Genomic DNA, 6,000 nt, shown 5'->3' with positions numbered 1-6,000 from the left:
ACCAGCACAGAGTCTGACAATACATCCTGATACCTAATGGCAGTCAAGGTGCCGTTGTCTAGCCTGTAGAAGTCTGTGCATCCCTCCATGGATATGCCTCCCGAGACCATCACTGACCCACCACCAAATTGGTCATGCTGAACGATGTTACAGGCAGCATAATGTTCTCCACGCCTTCTGCAGACCCTTTCACGTCTGTCACATGTGTTCAGGCTGAACCTGCTCTCATCTGTGAAAAGCACAGGGTGCCAGTGGTGGACCTGCCAATTCTGGTGTCCTATGGCAAATGCCAATCGAGCTCCACGGTGCCGGGCAGTGAGCACAGGGCCCACTAGAAGACATTGGGCCCTCAGGCCACCCTCATGAAGTCTGTTTCTGATTGTTTGGTCAGAGACATTCACACCAGTGGCCTGCTGGAGGTCATTTTGTAGGGCTCTGGCAGTGCTCATCCTGTTCCGCCTTGCCCAAAGGAGCAGATACCGGTCTTGCTGATGGGATAAGGACCTTCCATGGCCCTGCCCAGCTCTCCTAGAGTAACTGCCTCTCTCCTGGAATTTCCTCCATGCCCTTGAGACTGTGCTGGGAGACACAGCAAACCTTCTGGCAATGCCACCTATTGATGTGCCATCCTGGAGAAGCTGAACTACCTGTGTAACCTCTGTAAGGTCCAGGTATCGCCTCATGCTACCAATAGTGACACTGACCATAGCCAAATGCAAAACTAGTGAAAAAACTGTCAGAAAAGATGAGGAGAGAAAAATGTCAGAGGCCTCCACCTGTTAAACAATTTCTGTTTTGGGGGTTGTCTCATTGTTGCCCCTCTAGTGTACGTGTTGTTAATTTCATTAACACCAAAGCAGCTGAAACTGATTAACAACCCCCTCTGCTACTTAAATGACCAGATCAATAACCCAGAAGTTTCATTGACTTGATGCTATACTCCAGTTAAAAAGTGTTCCTTTAATTTCTTTGAACAGTATATATATATATATAAATATATATATATATATATATATATATATATATATATATATATATATATATATATATATATATATATATATATATATATATAAATGTACCAATGCCCACTATTTTTGTTAGTCTCTTTTGTTAATAAACAGGGTGACCTGGTGGATACCCCAACATACCTCTCATGACCACTATAATATATATATTTATGTAACGTATTACATATTTATGTAATGTGATACTTAAGTAGTACACAGTATAACACATAACAGATTCAAACTCAATTAATCCAATTCTGTGACACAGTCAAGTAAAGTCTACTGTAGAAGCATTGGATGCAAAGTGGGAACCGACCCTGGAAGTTAACACCAGTCCAGCTCAGGACCAACTTATGCACTCACCTAAGCAGACACATGGAGAATAATACAAATTTCCCAAGGACTGTACCAGGGCCACTGCATCCATGAAGAAGCACACAGAGAAGTTAAACAATTGTATAACACAAAGTGTAATGTAGGAACAAAACATAATAATACCTGCTGCTTCTCTTAGCTTTCCTAAAAGGTTTGTGTCTATCTAACCTGCTAACCACCACCAAGTACTCCCTCCATCCCCCTTCTCTCTCTCTCAATCTCTTCCACACCAGTACAACTTTTTCCTTCCACCATTGAGCGCATACCCAAATTCACCACTCTACACAGTGAATACTCGAAATAGAGAGAGGTTTAAAACTCCTGTGGGAGGAAACATCAAGCCAAGCCCTAGAATCCAAGTTTAAGGCAATTCTAGTTTTGGCTGTAGGAAAAATTGGCTAAAAAATTATTTTGAGGCTTCTGCCATCACTTACACCCTTTAGCCTTTAGTCTGTTCTCCTGGGTGGTCTCCAGACTGCCCACTATACATTCTAATGGGCAGAAGATCGTGCAACCTCTTAGAATGCAACTTCTCTGTGATTCTCGCAGTTTCTCCTTTAATCTTTGCCACCATCTTTGCCCTTTGCCAAGTAAGCAAACCATAACATTATAAGCATTTAAAAAGTAAACTCAGTTCAGTTCATTTTATTCTTCTATAGAACCCTTTGGTGTAGCTTAAGGACACATAGAAAATTAGATCTAAATGTTTTCTCTGTTTCATCCTGTGATGGACTGGCATCCTGTTCTTGTGCCCTATTCTTGCTGGCATAGGCTTTGACACTTCCCACAACCCTGTTCAGGACTAAATGGGTTAGAAAATGAATGAATGTTTTCTCCATTTTTAAACATGTAGTTTGGAAGTGTCTGTTAATTATTTCTGATTTAGTTCTGCTTTGAAACTTCCCTTATATTGATGCTTCCTTTTATAGTGATTTAATGCATGCTTTTAAATATAAGTATGCATACTGGCATTTTATTTCCATGAGTATTTTGGGTTTTGTCTTTTGGGTTGTTTGATGAACACTCCAAATAACTCATAAGCACAGATCTGTATTACTCTGTTGGCCTCAAGCACATTAATCATTGTTACACTTTACAAGCTGACAGGCCCTGGATGGTTTAGAAGTTCAAACGGGGATGTCCATTAAACTAACCTGCACAGGAAACTTGAAATTTCAAGAGCCCATCAATCATTTCTGCAGAATAACTGATGAATGATCTTAAGGTCAAATGTCAGAGAACATTCCTGAAAATATCATCTCTTTAAATTTAAAAAGTTAAATACCAAAAAAAAAAAAATGGAACAATTAAAAAAAATCAGTCACTGGTTCACCAACTCTTCATGTATGATAAATATTTACATGAATAAATATATATAAATATAAATGGTACATGACAAATGCTTGATTTTAAATTTTTAATAGATTTTCAGTAAAACAAAGAAGATACACCATATAACTTGTCTTTTTAAAATGAAAATTGCTATCTTTCCCTCCAGACTATCAACTGCTATTAAATAACCATTTAGTGAATACTCCATAAAAAAAAAAAAGCATACACTCTCTCCCTAATACTAATAATAATTATTTTGTAATTTTCTCTGTGTTTTTATTTCACTTGTTAAAATAGCCTCTTCTAAAAAATGAAAAGAAAAAATTAATTCATATGATACTATGCCATGGTGTCTCAAACATGCAGTAACAGCTTTTAGCAATTATTAGCTTACCTATCTTCAAAAGACTATTTTGTCTGTAAATGAAATGCAAATCCTAATGGATATTATTATGTTAATCTCTTTTAAGCTTAAAATGCTTTTGGACTAGTTTCTCTCAGTCATACTGTATTATGGTATATATACAAGTACTCACTTCTTCTGATTGTTCTTGGCAAAGCTTCACTGTGAGGCAATAATGCTCCTTTTTTTACCAGTAGGCAACACTGTTATGTTACAGGCATTTGCAGATCAAAACAATAAAAACGTCACTATAGCTGCACTTGGTGCACACAGCACCACTGTCCATCAGTTAGGCCAGCATGCTACCATATGGTGATACCTCCTATCATTCTCAAATGTCACAACACTCCTCAGATACCAGCACATGTTATTTGGTAAAGCAGACTCTGCTGTGTCATCTTTTTGTGATCTGTATTGGTGTCTCAGAGCCTCAAACCTCAGGCACAACAGAACAGGCTGCAGTCATTGGTTCAAAAGACTTTTGAGGTATATTTTTACTAGTTTTAATATATATAAATGATTTCGATAGGAATATAAGTAACAAGCTGGTTATATTTCCAGATGATACCAATCTAGGTGGATTGGCAGATAATAAATGATAACAGGGGGACTTGAGCAACATACAGGCTTAAATAGATTTGTTGCAGGTGAAACTTAATGTAAACAAATATAAAGTATTACATGTATGAGGTAAAAATGTTAGGATTCAATACATAATGGAAGGTGAAAGTACACCTTATGAGGAGGATTTGGGAGTTGTAGTGGAACTCGTAGTTAAGAAGGCTAACAGAATGTTAAGTTATATAGCATGTGGGATGAGAATGGGCTTCTGGCCAGGCGGGTGTTTGAGTTCTTACCTGGGCAGGAGGTCCGAGAGGAACTATGGAAGGATCTGCCAGCTGGACCGAAAGATAACTTTGTGCCCAGCCGGAATAAAATAATGGATGGACCAGGAGAAACTGGAACTTGGGAGTGGTTCCATCTCCCATGTGCTAGGTGGCAGTGGTCCTCATATGAGAACCCAGTCGGGACCAGTCCAGAGTCAAGAAATGTATCCCTGTTTAGGTCTCTTGGGGTTGAAAAAGAGGGCACTGTCAGGGGAGGACCAACTTACATTGTCTTTGGCCGGGAAATACTTCATAGTTGAGATAGAAAGGTCAGAGAAGCATTCCCAGATCCGGTATAAAAGGAAGGCCGCTGCCGCACATAGTCAAGTCCAAGTCGGGAGGCAGCAGGTAAAACTCAACTGGTGGATGGAAGGAGGAAGATTAAGTACAATTTTTTCTGTTTGTATTTGCATCTTGGCTGTTTTATGAAAAGAGGTCTGTGGAAAGGTGAATTGCGAAGGAGTAAAAGTCCTTTATTTTACCTTATAAACGTGGTGCTTTGCTGAGTTTGTAGTTTTGGGATCTCTAGCACCCCTAGTGGTTACAAACACAATGAATAGCGTACAAGTTCAAGGACTTATGCTCAAACTTTATAACACACTGTTGAGGCCTCATCTGCAGTACTGCATTTTAGTCTCCAAGCAATACAAGTGACATAGCAGCACTAGAAAAAGTCCAGAGAAGAGCAACTAGGCTGATTCCAGGACTACAGGGGATGAGCTATGAGGAAAGATTAAAAGAACTGAGCCTTTTCAGTTTAAGCAAAAGAAGAATAAGAAGAGACATGACTGAAGTGTTTAAAATTATGAATGCAATTAGTAACGTTGATCAAAACATATTTTAAAATGAGTTCAACAAGAACACAGAGACAAGTTGAAAACATGTTAAGGGTAAATTACAAACATTAGTTACACAGAGAACTATAGACACATGGAATAAGTTACCAGTTAGTGTGGTTGACAGTAGGAATTTAGAGACTTTCAAATCTAGACTTGACATTTCTAGTGGATTGGAATGGTAAGTTTTGTTGGGCTGAATGGCCTGTTGTAGTCTAGATTGTTATAAATGTTCTCTTCGACAATTAACACTGTTCTTTCTCTTCATCCTTTCTCCACTTCTTCCAGGCAAGCTTTGTTGACCTCCTCCCGACTCAAACTCCCAGAGTAAGATGAGGTGGCTCCGTTTTTTTGCTGGACCAGGTTGCATTTCTGGTGCCACAGCATTGCATCAAGCAGCACTTCTTGGTCAGGCAAACAAGGGGAGTTGTCTCCCAGCAGCAGCCTCTTATGACACTGAGATGAATAGTCTGTCGCAAAGAGCAGATATTTAAATAATCATGCCACAGAAAGTATTGGTTCAGAAAGGGCATGGGTGTGCACAAGACGGCATCACTCTGGGGTTGATTGCGGTGGCTTTGTCAATCGCGCACACGTGTGCAAAAGTGAGCGGATTGGCCAGGTGCTGCATTTGTTCCTTGGAATGTGTGACAGTATGTACCTGCACCCAATATCCCCAATTAAGCAATTAAATGGAGCCTGCATGGGACAGAGAGGGGAACAAAACAAAAGGAAAGAAAGGGCATAGGTTAAATGACAGAAAGAAGGGCAGGAACAAGAGATAGGTGGTGCAAGACAGGAGGAAGCAGGCAGACGGGGATGGAGAGTGTGGCCAGTGCTCCAGATGGGCCTGAAGGTTGCTCCTGCTGAGCAGCCCAGGAAGCAGGAGCAACCACAAAGAGTCTGGAGGACTCCCCTGCAAGGCTGAAGATAGTAGTGGAAGTCGAAGGAGTGGAGGTTCAGTGGTGCCCTGTGGAACACCAAAGGATGGGTGGCAGGGACGCAGGCAGGAGTGAAGGTTGTCTGCGCTTCTTGGTTGATGTCATTCTGTGCTGCGAGATCTGAATAGGGCAAGCCAAGGAGACGTTGGATTTAAAGGGATGTTCCAGGGCAGGACAGCTTCCTGCATGGGATTTTAACCTAATTTTTTATGGATT

The sequence above is a fragment of the Polypterus senegalus genome, chromosome 4 (assembly GCF_016835505.1).
Source record: "Polypterus senegalus isolate Bchr_013 chromosome 4, ASM1683550v1, whole genome shotgun sequence".
NCBI classification, from domain to species: Eukaryota; Metazoa; Chordata; class Cladistia; order Polypteriformes; family Polypteridae; genus Polypterus; species Polypterus senegalus.
Note: the sequence above shows the minus strand (reverse complement) of the source record.